At 42.2% G+C, this 19998-nt stretch overlaps 1 protein-coding gene across 2 annotated transcripts in view; it reads right to left on the bottom strand.

Annotated features, from left to right (window-relative positions):
* ptprfa (protein tyrosine phosphatase receptor type Fa) overlaps nucleotides 1-16211 on the bottom strand; it is a 488466-nt gene extending 472255 nt beyond the window's left edge. For both annotated transcript variants that reach the window (XM_080195322.1, XM_080195323.1), the window contains exon 1: nucleotides 15805-16211. The gene's annotated coding sequence lies outside the window, so the exon portion shown is untranslated. The remainder of the gene's footprint in view (nucleotides 1-15804) is intronic.
* Nucleotides 16212-19998: the final 3787 nt, after the last annotated feature.

Below are 19998 nucleotides of genomic sequence, written 5' to 3'. Positions count from 1 at the left end.
TTTTACTGTGGAAAATATAGCTAATGCTGTATGAACAATGCATTCATAGAATCCCTACAGTGCAGAAGGCAGCCATTCAGCCCGAGTCTGCACTGACCACAATCCTGCCCAGGCATATTCCCGTAATCCCACATATTTACCCTACTAATCCTCTGACACTAGGGACAATTTAGCATGGTCAATCAGCCTAACCCGTGCACCTCTGGGCTGTGGAAGGAAGCCGGAGTTTCCAGAGAAAACACATGCAGACCTCTTTCAAAACTACCTGGCTACAAAATTTTTATTTAAGAGAATGTGTGCGTCAACATGTGTGAGATAAAATGCATCATTATATGTGATATTGTGATTTTCAAATTGGTTATGACCCGCTGGTGAGGCATGCAAAAGAACATAAGAACATAAGAAATAGGAGCAGGAGTAGGCCATCTAGCCCTTCGAGCCTGCCCCGCCATTCAATAAGATCATGGCTGATCTGTCGTGGCTCAGTTCCACATTCCCGCCCTCTCCCCATAACCCTTAATCCCCTCTCTTATCAAAATCCCATCAACCCGCGTCTTAAAAATATTTAGCAAGGCAGCCTCCACCACTTCAACAGGCAGAGAATTCCAGAGATTCACCACCCTTTGAGTGAAGAAGTTCCTCCTCAACTCCGTTCTAAACCGCCCCCCCTTTATCTTGAGGCTGTGCCCCCTAGTCCTACTGTCTTTTTCCGAGCGGGAAGAGTCTCTCCACCTCTATCCTATCCATCCCATTCATCATCTTATACGTCTCAATGAGATCTCCCCTCATTCTTCTAAACTCCAACGAGTACAAGCCTAGTTTATTCAGCCTCTCCTCATAGCTCAACCCCCTCAACTCCGGTATCAGCCTAGTAAACCTCCTCTGCACTCCCTCCAAGGCCAAAGTATCTTTGCGCAGGTGCGGCGCCCAAAACTGCACACAGTACTCCAGCTGCGGCCTCACCAATGCCCTATACAGCTGCAGCAAGACCTCCCTACTTTTATATTCAATCCCCCTCGCTATGAAGGCCAGCATCCCATTCACCTTCCTGACCACCTGCTGCACCTGCAAGCTGGGTTTTTGCGACTCATGCACAAGGACCCCGAGGTCCCTCTGCACCGTCGCCTGCTGCAGTTTTTCGCCACGTAAGTAATAGTCCTTCCTACCATTCTTCCTACCAAAGTGGACCACCTCACACTTGCCAACATTAAATTCCATTTGCCAGTTCCTGGCCCATTCACCCAGCCTATCTAGATCCTTCTGCAGACTCTCCACACCCTCCGCACAATTTGCCGTTCCACCAATCTTGGTGCCATCAGCAAATTTCGACACCCTACACTCGGTTCCCTCCTCCAGATCATCTATATAAATGGTAAAAAGCTGAGGCCCCAGCACCGACCCCTGGGGCACTCCACTAGTCACCATCCGCCAATCCGAATAGCACCCGTTGACCCCCACTCTCTGCCTCCTATTTGACAACCAATCCTCTATCCACGCTAACACCTTACCCCCAACTCCATGTCCCTCGACCTTCTGCAATAACCTCTTGTGAGGTACTTTGTCAAACGCCTTCTGAAAATCCAGAAAGACCACATCCACCGGCTCTCCTCTATCCACCGCCCTAGACACATCCTCATAGAACGCCAGTAAATTTGTCAGACACGACTTCCCTTTACTGAAACCGTGCTGCGTTTGCTCTATCAAGCAGTTCCCTTCAAGATGCCTTGCAATTTCCTCCTTAATGATGGATTCCAACATTTTACCTACCACAGACGTTAAACTAACCGGCCTATAATTCCCCGCCTTTTGCCTGGCACCCCTCTTAAACAACGGCGTAACATTAGCCGTTTTCCAATCCTCCGGCACTTCCCCGGAATCCAGCGACGTCTGGAAAATAACCACCAAGGCATCCACTATCACCTCCGCCATTTCTTTCAGAACCCTCAGATGCATTCCATCCGGTCCTGGCAACTTGTCCACAATCAGCCCCTCCAGTCTGTCGAGCACCGCCTCTCTAGTAACAGTAATGTCATTAAGACCCTCCAGTCCTACCACCTTTCCATCACTAACACCCGGCAAATTATTCACGCCCTCCTCCGTGAAGACAGAAACAAAAAAGTTATTCAATACCTTAGCCATATCCCCATCCCCTACCACTAGGTCCCCTTTCTCATCCTCTAAAGGACCAACGTTCCCCCTAGCCAGCCTCTTCCTTTTTATATATTTATAAAAACTCTTGCTATCCTTTTTTATATTAAGCACTAGCCCAGCTTCATAGTTTCTCCTACCCTTCTTTATCAACTTCTTTGTCAATCTTTGTTGACATTTAAACCTCTCCCAATCCTCTTCTCGCCCACTACTCTTAGCTACTCTAAATTCCTCCGCTTTTAATTTAACACTTTCCTTCACCTCCTTTGTTATCCACGGCTTATTACCTCTTCTCCTACTGTCCTTTTTGACCATCGGAATAAATTTCCGCTGAGCACCAAGAAAGATCTCCTTAAAGATCCTCCACTGCTCCTCAGCAGACCCTCCCTCCAACGCGCTCCCCCAGTCCACATTCGCCAATTCTTCTCTCATCCTACCGTACTCCCCTCTATTCAAACAAAGTACGCGTGTCTGGGAACCCACTTTCTCCTCCTCCATCTGCACCAGAAACTCCACCATACAATGATCACTCTCCCCAAGAGGATCCTTCACCACAAGGTCCCTAATTCTACCCGCCTCATTACATAGCACCAGATCCCTCGTCGGCTCCAACACGCACTGTTCCAGGAAACTATCCCGGCAGCATTCCAAGAACTCCTCCTCGAGCCCACCGCGTCCAACATGGGTCGACCAATCAATATGCAGATTGAAATCCCCCATAACTACGGCCGTCCCATTCCTGCACGCTGCACTTATTTGCGCGTTAACAGCCCGCCCCACCTCCAGATCATTATTCGGGGGCCTATAGACGACACCCACCAGTGTCTTCCTCCCTTTGCTGTTCCTAATCTCCACCCACAACGATTCCACGTTCTGCTCCTTGGATCCAATATCATCCCTTGCTACCACCTTGATGCCATCCTTAATCAGCAGAGCTACGCCCCCCCACTTTTCCCTCCTGCCTATCCTTCCTAAACACTTGATAGCCTTGTACATTCAGCTCCCAGTCCCTGTCAAAATCTGTTAACATCTTGTACACTATCGATTGGCACACAAATCGACCTTCTAAAGGTTCAAAAAATCCTTCCAAAAACATGGGTCAACTTAAATGTAAAATATGAACCTTCACTGTTGTATAGATGGTTGCCATTTTGAAATGTCAAAACAACACCACCAGTAATTCAAATTAAATCAATGACACATTTTATTCATAGTACAAAAGGCAACTATTTGGCCCACTGTGACCTTGCGCCTCTCCTCAGAAGCAATTCATATACTGCCACTCCTCTACTCTCTCCCACATTGTGTTTTAAACGTCTGATAAAGAGCAAAAAAAATTAGTAATATTAATGCACAGGAGGCCGTCATGCCTGCACTACCAACGCCCCTTTCCCACACCAAAAGCCTAATCCCATTCTCCAGCACTTCGGATGTAGTTCTGAAGGTTAGGGACTTCAGGTACGTGGAGAATTAATTTGATAAGGATATCTTCAACCACAATCAAAGTGTTTTCATCTGTGTTACCGACATGACGTAACGGGTACGCACGTTTTTGCTGTTATCGGATGAAGAATTGCTGGAAGCTGCTAATTTTGACAGAAGTCTTTTAGAAGTCTGAGCAATCTTGGTTTTCTGTTGCAATTTTGGACTCTTTCCTTCCATAAAGCAACGACACCAACTACCTGTTTTATCTGAAATCTTTGCTGAACTCAGGGCTTGATTTGGTCCAGTTGAGTGCATAATACACATTGGTTGCATCATCACCAGAAATGCATTCTGACAATTTGAGAGAACCAATTCTGAAATATGCTCTTTAATATCATGCTAGTGGCTGTCTCTGTTCTCATGGCACATTTAGTTTTGGACATCTTTTTCAGAACTGATTCCTTCTTCTATTCTCACGCTCGTTTTTCACTAAGATTGAACTCCCTTGCTGAAGCAGTTATGTGACAACTTAACAAGTGTTAAGTTCATACTTCACACTCCCTCCCGCCCCCCCCTTCCCCCCCACCGGCCCCGTTTCTGTTTGTCTTTCACCAGGCTCTACCTGCATTGTCTGGGGTGCCTTAACTCCCCTGCATCTTCCTGACAACACGCCTGTGTTGTCTTCTTGCCACTTAGTGTTGATTTATGAAATGTGAGAGTGTAACACACACCAGAGGGGAAAAACATAAGGCGGACTCTAAATGCTATTCTATCTAGCATTTCTTAGAAGAGTTTGGGAAGGTGGGAGGGCAGGGAGAAGAGAAATAAACTCATACCCAGAGTGTAGGTCCAAACAAAAAAAAAAATTGAATTGTCTGATATGCCAGTTTCTACGGTAATCAAAGAGGAATCACACATTGAGGTACATTCTGTATGTGTCAAAAAAAAATGCAGAAACAATGCCATTTCAAAAAAATGATCAAAAGTCAAAACCAAGTTTATATAGATGCCAATGTTAACTGGGACTTTTCACAAAAGGCTATCCCCAACTTACGTTAATGACAATACAGTTTTGGACCACCTGTTTGCAATGTTAGGATTAAGGTATCACTAGTATCAGTTACAATGCAAGCTGTTGTTCAAGTACATGGCTTGGAAATCACAATAGGTTTCGTTGGTTAGAACTACATCATGGACTTCATTTGTCACTTAGCTACTGCTTTGTACTTTTACCACAGAAGTACAGATCCGAGCTACTTAAATATTAGCTCAAACATAAATTGTTCACTCATTAACATTTATCTTTTGTTAGGGTAAAGTAGATCCTGTGAAAAATTAAACCTACATAATTGTTAGGATCACCCAAGAACTCAAAACTATGTCAACCCAGAAATAACAGATCGAAGTGACAAGAGGCCAGAGTAAAACATGTTGTAAAATGGAGAATCTTTTCACTGAGCATTGATCGCAATGTCAGCATTTATTGCCCATTCCTAGTTGCCCTTGAAAAGGTGATGGTGAACCATATTCTTGAACTGCTGCAATGAGGTGAAGGTATTCCTACACTGCCCAGACAGAATTTGATCACACAAATATGGAAGAATGACAATATACTTTCAATTCAGAATGGTGGCATTAGGTGATGTAACTAAAGAACAGCTGTGCCCAAAAACTGCCCTAAGGAACTCCTTGCAGCAATGCCTTAGGAGTTTGGTGCTTGATCTCCAACAAATGCAACTATCTTCCTTCCACTTCAACCAGTGGAAAAGTTTGTCCCAGGACCCTTGGCACTACAGTTGGTCAAATATTTGGTGCCCTACAGTTATCTTCAACAGGGAGACACATCAAATGTGGGGGAAGGGAGGGGGGGGGAGATGGTAAGTGATCATTGCAGAAAGTTTACTTGCCCATGTTTAACCTGATGCTTTGAGACTGGGGCCACTTCTTCCCAACTGTAAATCACTACGCCACCACCAGCCCTAATAGTGGGACGGAACGTACCACGGCATGGTGCTGAAACGTCTGGGATTTGGTGTGGAATTTAGAACACAAGTATTGAATCAGAATCAGTCAAGCATTTAGGACTGAGATAAGAAAATATCTCTAGGATTTAATAGGGTGCTACTGGGACTTGACGGTTTAAGTTTAAGGAGAGGCTGGATAGACAGAGACTTTTTCCCCTGGAGCACAAGAGGCTTAGGGGTGATCTTGTAAAGGTCTATAAAATAATGAGTGACATAGATAAGGTAGTTAGCCAACTTCTTTTACCAAAGGTAGGGGAATCTAAAACTAGAGGGCACAGGTTTAAGCTGAGGGGGGAGAGATACAAAAGAGTCCAGAGGGGCACTTTTTTAAATTCAGTGGGTGGTGAGTGTCTGCAATGAGCTGCCGGAGGTAGCTGTAGATGCGGGTACAATTGTGTGTTTTAAAACGCATTCAGACAGTTACATGGATAAGACTGTGTAGAGGGATATGGGCCAAATGCAGGCAATTGGGACTAGCTTAAATGGTAAAAACTGAGTGGCATGGACAAGTTGGGCCAAAGGGCCTGTTTCCATGCTGTAAATCTCTATTTATGAAATCATCTATATATGAGAAATAGGGGATGAGCCTTCAAAACTAAAATGTAATATCTCCAAATTTGCAGAAAACACAAAGCTGGGTCGGAGGATGTAGAGTTCCTTCAGTGCGATTTGGACAAGTTGTGAATGGGCAAATGATTGGCAGATGTAGTGTAATTTGAATAAATGTGAGGTTATCCCCTTTGGTCGCAAAAATGGGAAGGCAGATTATCTGACCATAAATTAGGAAAGGGAAATGTGCAGCGATACCGAGGTGTCCTCATGTCCCAGTCACTGAAGGTAAGCATGCAGACGCAGCAGGCAGTGAAAAAAAAGCAAATAGTAAGTTGGCCTTCAGAGCAAGAGGATTCGAGTATAAGGGCAGGGAGATCTGCTGCAATTATACAGGACCTTGGTGAGGCTACCCTGGAATATTGTGTGTAGTTTGGGTCTCCTTTTCTGAGGAAGAATGTCCTTGCTCTAGAGGGAGTACAGAGAAGGTTTACCAAACTGATTCCAGGATGGCAGGACTGATGTGGGGAGAAATTGAGTGGGCTAGGATTGTGATCAATGGGGGTGGAGGGATCTCATAGGGCTGGATAGGGTAGATGCAAAAAAAAAAGGATGTCCCCGATGATGGGGGTGTCCAGTTCTTCCTGATGTGGTACTGATTGCCATGCTAGCTGTAATTCTGTTGGGAAGGTGGGTCATATGTATTTGTTAATGGGTACCGCGTTGGTTTTGGCCATCGTGCCGTCTACAATTGATTTGTTTGAAAATACTTGTTTCTAGACTCCTGCATTAAGAACCATTCCCTGATCAAGTTACTAGAACCCAATCAGTGTCTTGTGGAAAGGGCTAGTGGTGGGGGCTCTTTCACTTACAGTTTGTTCTGGTAGCTATATACTACACTTATGAAGTTGCTTTGGCTAAATTCTAGTAGCATCAGAGCCAAAGGTGAAGTACAAGGCTGCGCAGAATCTGTTCAAGATTCCACAACTTGCATGTAAAGTGTAATGAGGTGTGGCTCACTATTTCACAATAACAAGTAATATAAATGTTTACAAAGATCTCTGTGAACACTGCATTTTTTTATATTTGGAGTCTGACTATAGAGTTTATATCACAAGTGAAATTAACTAGCTTACAATGTAGCATCAATCAGGTGAAGGTGCACACAAGAGTTAGGATCAACTATGCATGATAAATCAATAAAAGGACAATAACATTTGAGTGTTATCACCACATTTTAAAACACTCATAAATCAAGTTTGCGTTTGCTATATCTTAATAAACAGAATCACTAACTAAATAAAACATTATTAAACATGGGGTGGAAATGTGGCTGAGGGCAGGGAAAGGGAGTAACACAGAAAAAGGATTGGATGTTGTATTTACCAGTTTCAAAGCAGACAACACTTTTCTCTGCACATTAGTCAGTAAGATGCTAAATTAAACTACTGCTGGGGATGAGGTCGGAGCGTGTGTGGCAGGATTGGAAGAGGATACAGGATTATGATTTTATATTCACTATTTAGGATAGAGCTTTAGTCTTTAAGATCCATCACCCTAAACTCAAGTTTACTAACGTTGGAAAAGGATTCCATTTACATTAACAAACTCTGCAGTACACTGTCCAACATTGTTGGGTCGGACTTCTCTTTGACTATATAGATTATTCATTCAAGTCATGGAAAGACAGCACAGTGCAATCTGCTGTACTTGGTTTTGTTTAACCCAATAAATTTTCAAACTAATATATCAATACATGTGAGCGTGCGTCATAGTGGGCACCTGTAAGGGAGACTGTAAGGGTGAACCTCCTGAAGCAAGAGAGAATAGTCATGGACCGCTTATCTACCAGCATAATGGCACGTGCGTGTATATATAACAGTTGTTTAATTGAATCACCCAGCCATAACTATGAAGTTGGTTATAAAAAACCTTTCGCACAGGTTCCAGGGGTCGATAGTAATTTGTTGTACTTCATAACAGAACTACCTAATATAGGATATGGCTGCAATTACAATTCACTGACAAAAATGAGAGAATACATGACTTCGAAGGTGGAGGACAAGAGATTAATTGGCAGAAGAGCTACTTGTGCAGAGCAAAGCAAGTGGTGATCAGGTAAGAAAAGAAACAAAAGATATGAAAGCAGCAGGTGTGTCTGAAAGTAGAGAGAGAAATGAAACATGCGACAAGAAGGAAACAAAACAGGGACGAAGATTATGGACTGAAATAGTTAAGTACAGTTTTGTTTCTTTCTGTTCTTGCCCCATCACTACCTCTTTGGTCCTAAACAACTTACTGTCATTCAATTACTCCAGTCCTCTACCCTATCACACAGGTTCTTTTTCCTCTCCCCACCCTGTACCTCGCACAAAACCTATTACATTTCTAACTTTTACCAATTCTTACTCAAGGTCATGGACCTCAAATTTTATCTGTTTCTCTCCACAGATGCTGCCAAATCTGCTGGGTAGTTTCTGCATTTGCTATATTTATTGCATACTTTTATGACTTAGTTTTTTTTGACCCTTAAAATATAACAAAATACTGATGATGCTGGAGATCTGAAAAGCCCAGCAGATCAGGTGGCATCTGTGGAAAGAGAAAAGCAGATTAATGTTTTCAGGCTAATATAACTCTTCTTAGGAATCATTCTGGAGGAGAAACTTTAACTCTGTTTTTCTCCCTCCACAGATGTTGCCAGACCCACTGCCTATTCGAAAGAAGTGGGCTGCCAGTAACAGTCACTAAAGAGAACGTGATTGTGATATTCCCCATGGAACTCATTGGGGGGGTTCTCTAATTAATTGCCCTGTGAGACTTATTGGACTTCCTTTGGTAACAAAAAAAAAGGTCTGCCCAGGTAAAACTCATCACCTGAACCCTTTATAAGGCAGACACCACACAGGGTCTACAGAATTATTGCCTCCAGTTGGGACTTATATGAGAACAGCTGTTCCAGTTGGGACTCATCTCAGGAGGTGACAGATAACTTACAATGAACTCCTTTTTCATTGGAAAGGGAGATTATTTGCTACTGTATTAAGGATAGTATATTTGCTGTTATATTATATCAGCTTGTTTTAAAAATATAGCAGTGAAATTATAATGTATTCAAATGATTTGTTTACATGAAAAAAAGTTGGGACTTGTGTGCCACAGCCTAGTGCCTTTCCTTATGGTTAACAATAAATACTGTTCCTTTCCAGTTGGGTTTCCTGAGTTGTTACGGCGATGTTGGACAACTGGATTTTAGTTACTTTGTTCTTGTTCTACCTTCAAGTTTTTTTTAAACAAGCATAAAAATCACTACCTTTAAAGTTTCATTTTTGCAGTTCAGGGGGACACTATTATACTTATCAGTCGCAGAAAACACCCTGGGATTTACAGTAGGCGCTCACCACTGAGCTCAAAAGAAGCTGTCCATCCATTCTGATGATGTTATCTACAACTGATCTCTGGCATCAGAAACAGTGAAGTCAAACAAGTGACAAAGCTAATCAGGGTGAAGTATTCTTACAGCCAGCAAACCAGGAAGTTAAAAAATCAATTATTCAAAATTTTAGAGAGCAAAACAAAGATACGCAGATATGTATGGGATTAAAAAGATAAAATCCACAACATTAAATTTCAAAAACACTTTTTAATCTGTGACATTTTCACCATAGAATGACAATCTGGGCTTCTAAAATTGGTTTTCAGTCCAAAGAAGTTGTTCAGCACTAATTATACTTAATATACTGTTAAAACTCAGCTGTATCTCATTCAGGGAGGTTCAACTTTTTCAATGGGCTTTGCAACAAGAATAATGCATGAAATATTGAAGTTCTTGCCATATCACATTATTTGCTGATTGCATCTGTGAAGACTGCAACAGCACACCCTATGGAGGAGCAGGGTATCACTGACAGCAACTTCTGATCTCCATTTTTAACTGCGCATGTGCCGACATTATAAGATGTTCATCAGTTTTTGACAGTTCTCTCAACATTACAGCTGCAAATCCCCAGCCAATATTGTTAGGTTGGGCTTCTCTTCTTTGACTATGTAGATTTTTATTCAAGTCCTGGAAAGACAGCACAGTGCAATCTGCTATATTTGGTTTTGATTAACATGATAAATTTTCAAATTAATATACCAATACATGCGCATGTGATGTAAGTATATGTTTGAGGTGTAGATATATATAGAATTCAGCAAAATTCTTGCAGAGCAAATTACAAAAAAGTTTAGCAGCAAAAATTTCTCTGGGAATGGATTTCAGTGATGTTAAGCGAAAGACACACCAGATTGATTTCATGAGGCTTTCTTGTTTTCCAAATTCAATTATAAATTAAATCCAATGCAGGTGAGGAAAGCAACTCTTCACTGCAGTTGGAATATCCGCATTTCAGCCTTGAACTACTATTAACTACACATACAAAAGTATATTTTGAAGACCACCAAGGAGAAAATGGACCTAAGCATAAAGTAGCACAAAATAAAGCACTATTTTGCAGGTTCATTCAGCAATTAAGGTTCTTTTATATAGCACAATGACATGGAAAATCAAAAATGCACAAATTTTACACTAACTTAGAGAACTCAATTACTATGATGGAGGTCAACTTAACAAACATCTTCACTGTCGACTGAAGTCTGTACATAAGAATACCATTTAAATTATACTAAAATTATTAGTAAAACTGTTCATCAATCCTGGCTCATTCCTCATCAGGATTCCTTCCCATCAAACTTCAGTCTAGTGAGTCAGTGCATCAGACTGCATCATCCAGTACTTCACATTGTAGAAGTTAGTTGCAAAGTGAATTCTACATTAGATAAAGAACCATGACAAAAAGGTTTTCTTTAATTTTTTGAGCCTCCAGCTAAAAGCACAAAGAAGCAACATTAAAATGCTTCAAGTGTTATTAAGTAAAGCTTATTCAGTAAGTTTTAGCACATAAACAGCAATATGGAATTATAAAGCATTCTAACATCGCAAAAAATTGCCATAGTGCAATAAGACAAGAATTGACACCAAGCCAAAGCCAAAGACGATATTAAGACAGGTAGTTAAAAGTTTAGTCAGAGATGGGTTTTTACAGAGTTTATAAAGTAGATCCAAACATTTGCGTCCAACATTCTCATCAAGCTAATAAAACCTACACAAGGATTGGAGAACCATGGGTCTGAAATGTTCTATCAATACAGAGAATGATTGGAATACATCCCTTTTCTGTCATGTGCTGGTTTGGATGCTTGACTGCATCACTACAAATGTGGACATCAATCAGGCTGTTTTTGAGCCTGGACTACACAGCTTACCTGCCCTCCTCAGTCAGGACATGAGTAACGTCACAGGTGCACTAGGGAACTTGCAAGACGAGGCAGCCACCTTTGGGTTGCTGGTTTTATTTGGGTTCATGATGTTGGTAGACAAGACATGAAGGAAGCAAATGACTTTATCTACCTCAGTAGCAAACCACCATCAGATGATTATAGCAGCTCAAAAATAAAATGGCTTAGCAGCTTCAACAATGAAGAACCTGCATAGGATCTGGAGTCAAATGAAGGTGAATATATCCCTATGAAAATACATCTCTCCGATAGCCATCCTATCATATATCTGTATGAACATGTTTTACCAAATTAACACTATTCTCCCCTGAATCTGGCTAAGTTAGGGGTTCCATTCGTAGACAAACAGGGTAGAATAGGTGTAGGGTGATGCGGCGGCGTGGGCTCGTTGGGCCGAAGGGCCTGTTTCCCGTGCTGGGTTGTTCTTTGTTTTGTTTTTAACATGGACTATCAATCAGGAGTGAATTCTCAGAATGAGGTAGTCTGAATATGTTTGCAATCCAAATGAAACAAGAATTAAACCTGAAAATTGAGGGCATCATTAATCTTCATTTCCTATCTCAGACAAATAGGTACTAAAGATAACCAAGTTCAGAAACCACGGTGACCTGCTGCTCCAAATTGGAGGTGGCCACACAGGTTGCCCTCAGCTAATCCACAAGTGCAGCAATAATTCAATGGAACTCTCTGATGCTTAAGAGTCCATTCATACAATGGAAACATGGACTGTTGACAGAACAAACCTTTGTTGTCTAGACAGAGTTGCTTCTTTAAAAGGAGTGAAGGGAGAAGAGGATCCATAGGAAGTTGAAGAAATGCAGATTTATTTAGTCTTTTGAGCTGGAGAAAGTATGTTTTTTGGGAACTGGAACCCATTGCAAGTCAGCAAACATGATTGATTCGCAAGTGTGTCTTGGTTCAGGTTAGGATACAAAAAGCAAAGTTTAGAGTGAGCTGAAATTTATGGGGGCCCACAAGGAAAGCATTGAACTGTTTGAGTTTGGTGGGGACTAAGGCATGGATGAGGGTTTAGGCAGATGAGCTGAAGCAGAGATGGTGAAGGTTGTTTCCTTTGTTTATATGCAGCAATCTGAGAGATGGAAAGGTTGAGGGTCAGAAACTCAGTTAGAGGTTAAATGGGTTGCCACAGTTCCCAGGACTCTGGTTCAACCCAAGACCACAGCAATGGAGAAATTGGTCACAAGCACTGGGGCCAAAGGTTATTGTTGTGAACATCCTAAATTTTAATCCTCAACTCAAATTGTTTGACTGCCAGTTAATGTTAATTGAGCTTTAAAACTAGAGAAAAATTATTCCTGTTAAGCATCATGGGAAATTAGATTAAGGTATAATATTAGATAAGCAATAGTGAACATCGGATGCACAAGAAAAACACAAATGAATAAAAGAGTACCAGGGTAATGATAAATTTCCAGTACTGGTGTGGTGTTTTTGTATTCCAGCTGAAGCCTTGAAAGATAATGTAGTTATCTTGCATGGAAAAAAGTTCTCTTAAGTCCTGAGATGTTGAATTGTGTACTATAGAAAAATGATCCACTACCCATACACGTGCTGTTTTTCATGAGATATTCTAGACACTGAAATACGTCACCAAGTGGGGGAAAATATTTCAGCACAATTTAGGAGTAACACATCTGAAAGCAGATTACTTGTGCACTGACCTTAAGTATTAACAGGCCAGCATTTTAATATGTACTTTCATACATGTTTTACATTTTACAAACATAGAAAAGCAGATTTTAACCAAAACAGCATTGTTAGGTGGGTGGGAAAAGCCAAGTGTGTAACATCGAATTGGCACTCCAGAACTAGAGATGTGCATTATTCTGATGAATTCCTCCTACAATAGCCAACAACGTTCTATTTACAATTGCCATGCCAAAATGAGAACAGGGTAACCTTGTTTGGCGAAATTGTGAATGGGTCAGAGGCTACGATTGCACACTTTGGTAAAACAATCAGCCCACAAAAATGTTTTTAAAAAAAAAATCAGTAACACAAAAAGAAAAAGTGCACTAAAACATTAAGAACATTTGCTTTTCAGTCATTTTATTCAGTACAAATCAATTGCTATAGTTGGCAAGCTTGATACAAGTCAAACATAATTGCAATGAGTTGAGAACAAGATGGCTCCTTTGATAATGGTCTAAAACAAAAAAAACCTTCATAAATCAACCCTTAGCACCCCAAAAAATGTTTAATAAATATTGCATAAAAATCGTAAGAATTAATTTTACTATATGAAAAGGTTTCCGGTACCAATATAATGCCCAACATTGCTATTATGTTATACCTGTACACTACCGAATCATGTCTAATGTAGGCATTTATTTATTTGGCAAGTTTTTTTTAAATATAGAAACCTTAATTTTATTGGTAAATAGCAAAAATGACATACTGCAACATCTACAAATAGATGTAATCTAAACACAACTGACGCTTTTAAACCAGTTGCTCATTCTCCCGAGAAGCTCGGTCAGAATTCACAACTAGAGTACAGTATTGCCACACAACATAGCCAGGCTCCTCCGAGTAAATGGATAGAAAACTCTCAAGGCTTTCATGTTTACCTTTCCCTAATATCTGCAACACTCGAGTGCACGTGAATGACCAAACAAACCAAACAACCGAAATACACAGAAAAAAAAATCATCACAGGCTGGACGACGTTAAATGCCTTAAGGAATGCCTGGATGTTTTCTTTATTGTATTTTTAAAACAAAAACCGCATTTACAAAACAAGCCTAAAGTCACGATAAATCTGAATTAACCTTTGGACGGCGGGATAAAATTACACGCTGAGCTTTTGAAGAGGATCAAGTCTCCAAGTAAGGAGCGTCTCCAACCGATCAGATATATTGATCCTAATTGCACAACCTCGTCTATCAAGCTCCCTCACAAGCTCTGGGGATTCTACGGAGGAACCGACGCCACCATTTGAAACACGCATACCATTCATTGGAAAACGAGAAAAAGAAAATCAAGTCCAAAACAAATCTAAAATTTTAAAATATCAATTCACACGTTAATAAGGGAAAAAAAAACTTCTTTGGAGATTCGGTCTAAACGCGGCATCAAACACCCTAGGTCACGACAAATTCAAATAGAAAACCTAATTAATCAGTACATACTTTATAAGCGTAATATCAACCTCAATCTAAAAGATTTTAAAAGCAACCTTTGGCTAAGGGATGCCGGTTAAGCGAATGTGTGTTGAAGGATTTAACATTCCTAATCGAAGGTTGTCTCAGATGCTTAAAAACGTTTTCATTCACCGTTTTCAAATGCCCCCCTCTCCTCGAAACTCAATGAAACATCTAACGCGACGAAGAAGGAGCCTCTTGGATTGTGGAAATGATTTTTTTTGAAACGAGCGGCACCACTTTCCATCCCAATAAATAAGAACGCAGTGGCCCGAAGGAAGGCAGGCAGGCACGGTGGCTCTTTCTCTCCTTACTTATCGCTGTGGTGTCTGAAACCCGTATTTTAATATTTTTTAATCCAATACGGCCTGACCGCACTTGGTAAAGGGGAGAAGGGTTCAAAATGGTATAAACCCCACTTTCTTCAAAAGGAAGATGTGTGAGAAGACCCCCCCCAAAAAAAACATAAATCTCCCGGTTGCTAACCTCGTCTTGTTGGAGCAACCCTAACCCCCCTCCGACAAAACATAAAAGAGAAGGGGATCGAGACACCGAACACGCCAGCAGGTAAAAATTCGGTTATCTGCTTTTAAAAAAAAGCACAGCACGATTCCCTCCCTCCTTCCCTTCGTCCTGCACTCTCTTTGTGTTTCCAATTTTAACTTTACGACCGAATTTCCAATCGGTTTTTCTCGCTTTCAACAGGCGGCGGAGTTTGGTGCTTGGAGAGAGACGGTTGTTTAAAAAAAAACCTCCAAATAAAAATTTCCATGTTGGACAAAAGAGGACCTCCAAATAAAATTAAAACAAAGTGTTTGAATTTTTGAGAGAGATCGGGGTGCTGGAAATCACACATCAAAAATACAAGCTGTTGGGTTGCTCACGACACGGAGGAGATGTTTTATATTATGTATAGATTTTAAAACACACACACACACACAATCTCCTCTTCAACAGGCGGCTAGAGGAGCTGCAGACAGACCGGAGCCCGAGCTTCACCTGCGGCTTTGCGGATTCAACAACACGGGGGGGGGGGGGGAGGAACATTTAAAAAAAAATCACTAAACTCGAGTCAAACTCTACCAATTTCAAACAAAATCCCTCCCGCAGGTTTTTTTTTCCTCTTCTGTCGGTACCCGCTGCTCCTTACTCACCGCACACAGCCGTCTCAAGTCTCCCTCAGCTCCATGCCATAACGTCCAAGCCGCCCGCCGCCTCAACGATGCCCGTAAAACTCAACAGCCCCGACCACACTTCCAGCCGGCTTCCCTCTCACCTCAGCGCTCGCTTAGACCGCACCCAAACTACCTTTCAACTTTATTTATTTAATTTTATATGTGTGTGTGTGTTCTCCTCTTCAGTCAGCTCGCTCTTTATTTTCGTTCCCAAACACACACACTCTCTCCCTCTCTCTCTCTTTCTTCGGTGCCCGGGACTCGATCTCACCCCAGCCGCCTTTTCTCTTTTACTCCCCAGCACTCTACTTAACACACTTTCCACGGACGCCGAAGCCCCAAACCGTCGCCTGGGCGCCCGAGTCCGCCCGAACGCCTTCGGCAAACTTCGGCATCGCCCGCTGATGGCGTCATCCGGAGCCAGATGCGCTCGCGGGGTGGTGGTGATGATGGCAGGCCGGGGGTGGGGGAGAGGGGGCGGGGCGATCCGGAGACTTGCCCTCCCCCGCCCCCCCACCCCCTATAATGAATCGCAACAATGCTGTTATTGTGACGTCGCCAGGCTGGGAGACCTCCCGAAGTACGCGCGGATAGACGGAAAATTCCCTGAGCGCAGGGCGAGCCCGGAAAGCTCCAAATACACACAAGCGGGACTCTATTCGCGGTGTGATAGATTTGTGGCTGTAAATACAGAGGGGAGGGGACGTAGTAAACTGGTGCTGCTGGCTCGGCGCGTTGGTTATAAGTTTTAGCGTATATTTTTAATTTTAAATGCTCTTCATTTGCAGTTTTACAATGCAGTCTTTGTAACCTGTCGTCGAGGATAACAGGTCCAGTCCAGTAGAAATAAAAGCGAGCTGGGAAGTCTGGTAGAAAGGACAACAGTACTGCTGTTGCACAACTTGTAAACTATACCTTCACCCATCCCCGGGGGAAACTGAAGTTAAATCGCATACCAGTAAGGCGGGCCAGGCAGCTGCCCGCACGATCCATCATGTGAATGTGATAAACTTTTCAGCCCATCCTAGCCCAGAATGTGCCCTACTGTGAAAGTGGTCACTGACAGATATTGAATAGCGCCAATTGGAAAGGCTACAAGTCATTTCGACTGCTGTTTTGCTTGTCAACCTGTCATTTTTAATGTAACGATGATCTGCGATTCGAAGCACCTTTAGTGTTGTGAGATATCACAGTTGTCACTGCGCAGAAGGAGGCTATTCGGCCTGTCGTGTCTGCACCGTCCCTCCAAACGAGAAATCTTTTATTAAAAGCGTCTCCACCACATTCTCAGGCCATGCATACCAGACCTTAACCACTCCCTACATGAAAAAATGTTGTTTCTCGTATTTCTTCGTTGTTTTCTTCTTTTGCCAATTATGTTATACCTATGCCCTGATCCTTTCAGAAGTGGGAGCAATTCCTCCCTATCTACTCTATTCAGAACTCTTCGTGATTTTGAATAGCTCCATCAAATTCTCCTCCAACCCTGGAAACATTCTTGTGAATCTTTTCTGCACCCTCTCCACTACCTTCATATCATTTCTTAACGTGTTACCCAGGATATGACACAAGTATTTGAATTGAGGCTGAACCAGTGTTTTCTACAAGTTCAATGTAACCTCCTTAACCTTGTACTCTGTACCGTTGTTAAGGTGCTGGGCCAGACCCCAAGTTACATCGGGATGCCAGACTAGACCTCAACAGTTCTATTTTGGCATAATTCCGAGGATAAGGTTCTTCGTCCTAGAAGCAATTCCACTGACAAAGTAGAGTTTTTTTATAATAAACAAACTTTATTCAATAACAGTCTAAATATAACCTCTAACAAATGCAGCAGCTTAACCATTAACAGTTGAACAATATTTGAAAATGAAAGGAAGCAACCTTAATTTTTATTTTATCACCATTTCAGTTGCAAATAGGCTACATTCCTCTTACAGACTTACACTTATACCACTTTAAATAGTTAATATGTATAAATATACTTGCTATAATGTGTAGATAGTCTTGAAGCGTTTGGAGAGAGAAAATGAGTTTCGGAGCAACTTGTAGAACTCTGTCTTTAAGGACATAAGAACATAAGAAATAGGAGCAGGAGTAGGCCATCAAGCCCTTCGAGTCTGCCCCGCCATTCATTAAGATCATGGCTGATCTGTCGTGGCTCAGTTCCACTTTCCCACCCTCTCCCCATAACCCTTAATCCCCTCGCCTATCAAAAACCTATCAACCCGCGTCTTAAATATATTTAGCGAGGCAGCCTCCACCACTTCAACGGGCAGAGAATTCCAGAGATTCACCACCCTTTGCGTGAAGAAGTTCCTCCTCAACTCCATTCTAAACCGCCCCCCTTTTATCTTGAGGCTGTGCCCTCTAGTCCTACTGTCCTTTCTGAGCAGGAAGATCCTCTCCACCTCTATCCTATCCATCCCATTCATCATCTTATATGTCTCAGTGAGACTGCTCTTCATTCTTCTAAACTCTAACGAGTACAAGCCTAGTTTATTCAGCCTCTCCTCATAGTTCAGCCCCCTCAACTCCGGTATCAGCCTAGTAAACCTCCTCCGCACTCCCTTCAAGGCCAAAATATCCTTGCGTAAGTGCGGCGACCAAAACTGCACACAGTACTCCTGCTGCGGTCTCACCAGTGCCCCGTACAGTTGCAGCAAGACCTCCCTACTTTTATATTCAATCCCCCTCGCTATGAAGGCCAGCATCCCATTCGCCTTCCTGACCACCAGCTGCACCTGCAGGCTGGGTTTTTGCGACTCATGCACAAGGACCCCGAGGTCCCTCTGCACCGTTGCATGCTGCAGTTTTTTGCCATGTAAGTAATAGTCCTTCCTACCATTCTTCCTACCAAAGTGGACAACTTCACACTTGGCAACATTAAATTTCATTTGCCAGTTCCTGGCCCATTCGCCCAGCCTATCTAGATCCTTCTGCAGACTCTCCACACCCTCTGCGCAATTTGCCGTTCCACCAATCTTGGTGTCATCAGCAAATTTCGACACCATACACTCGGTTCCCTCCTCCAGATCATCTATATAAATGGTAAAAAGCTGAGGCCCCAGCACCGGCCCCTGGGGCACTCCACTAGTCACCAACCGCCAATCCGAATAGCACCCATTGACTCCCACTCTCTGCCTCCTATTTGACAGCCAATCCCCTATCCACGCTAACACCCTACCCCCAACTCCATGCCCCCGACCTTCTGTAATAACCTCTTGTGCGGCACCTTATCAAACGCCTTCTGAAAATCAAGAAACACCACATCAACCGGCTCTCCTCTATCCACCGCCCTAGACACATTCTCATAGAACTCCAATAAATTCGTCAGACATGACTTCCCCTTAACAAAACAGTGCTGCGTCTGCTCTATCAAACAATTCTCCTCAAGATGCCTCGCTATTTTCTCCTTGATCACGGATTCTAACATTTTACCTACAACAGACGTTAAACTAACCGGCCTATAATTCCCTGCCTTTTGCCTGCCACCCTTCTTAAACAACAGCGTAACATTAACCATTTTCCAATCTTCCGGCACTTCCCCGGAATCCAGCGATGTTTGGAAAAAACATTTTTACATTTTATTTTATTACGTTTTATTTTATGTTTTATTTACGAAAAAACGTTTTAAAACAAACCACGGCCAGAACTCAAAAGCTGTTTTTCCTCCTGCAGACTGAGCTCCGCCCATTAACCACATTATCACCCGATCCTATCAATCAGCCTAATCAACAAACTCCAGGGAAAATTTTCACCTATATATAAAAATCTATTAGCTCTATCCTAAGTAAACACTGCATAGCTAAAATGAGTGATTATCCTGCTCTCCCAGTATCTGAGCTAAATGTTTACAAGTTACACCTGTAGCATAAAACTTAATTTTTTAAACATTCCCCTTAAGCATAAAATATATACATTTCTATATTAAATGAATAAAATCATCATACCCTATTAATAAAATCTAGCCATGATGTGGAGATGCTGGCGTTGGACTGGGGTGGCACAGTAAGAAGACTCACAACACTAGGTTAAAGTCCAATGGATTTATTTGGAATCACAAGTTTTCAGAGTGCTGCTCCTTGACTCACCTGAAGAAGGAGCAGCGCTCTAAAAGCTCATGATCCACATAAACTTATTGGATTTTAACATGATGTTGCAATAAATTCT

This window comes from Carcharhinus amblyrhynchos, chromosome 9 (assembly GCF_965287045.1).
Source record: "Carcharhinus amblyrhynchos chromosome 9, sCarAmb.v2.hapA, whole genome shotgun sequence".
Classification (NCBI taxonomy): Eukaryota; Metazoa; Chordata; class Chondrichthyes; order Carcharhiniformes; family Carcharhinidae; genus Carcharhinus; species Carcharhinus amblyrhynchos.
The sequence above is the reverse complement of the archived record's forward strand: the minus strand, read 5'-3'. Positions and strand labels throughout refer to the sequence as shown.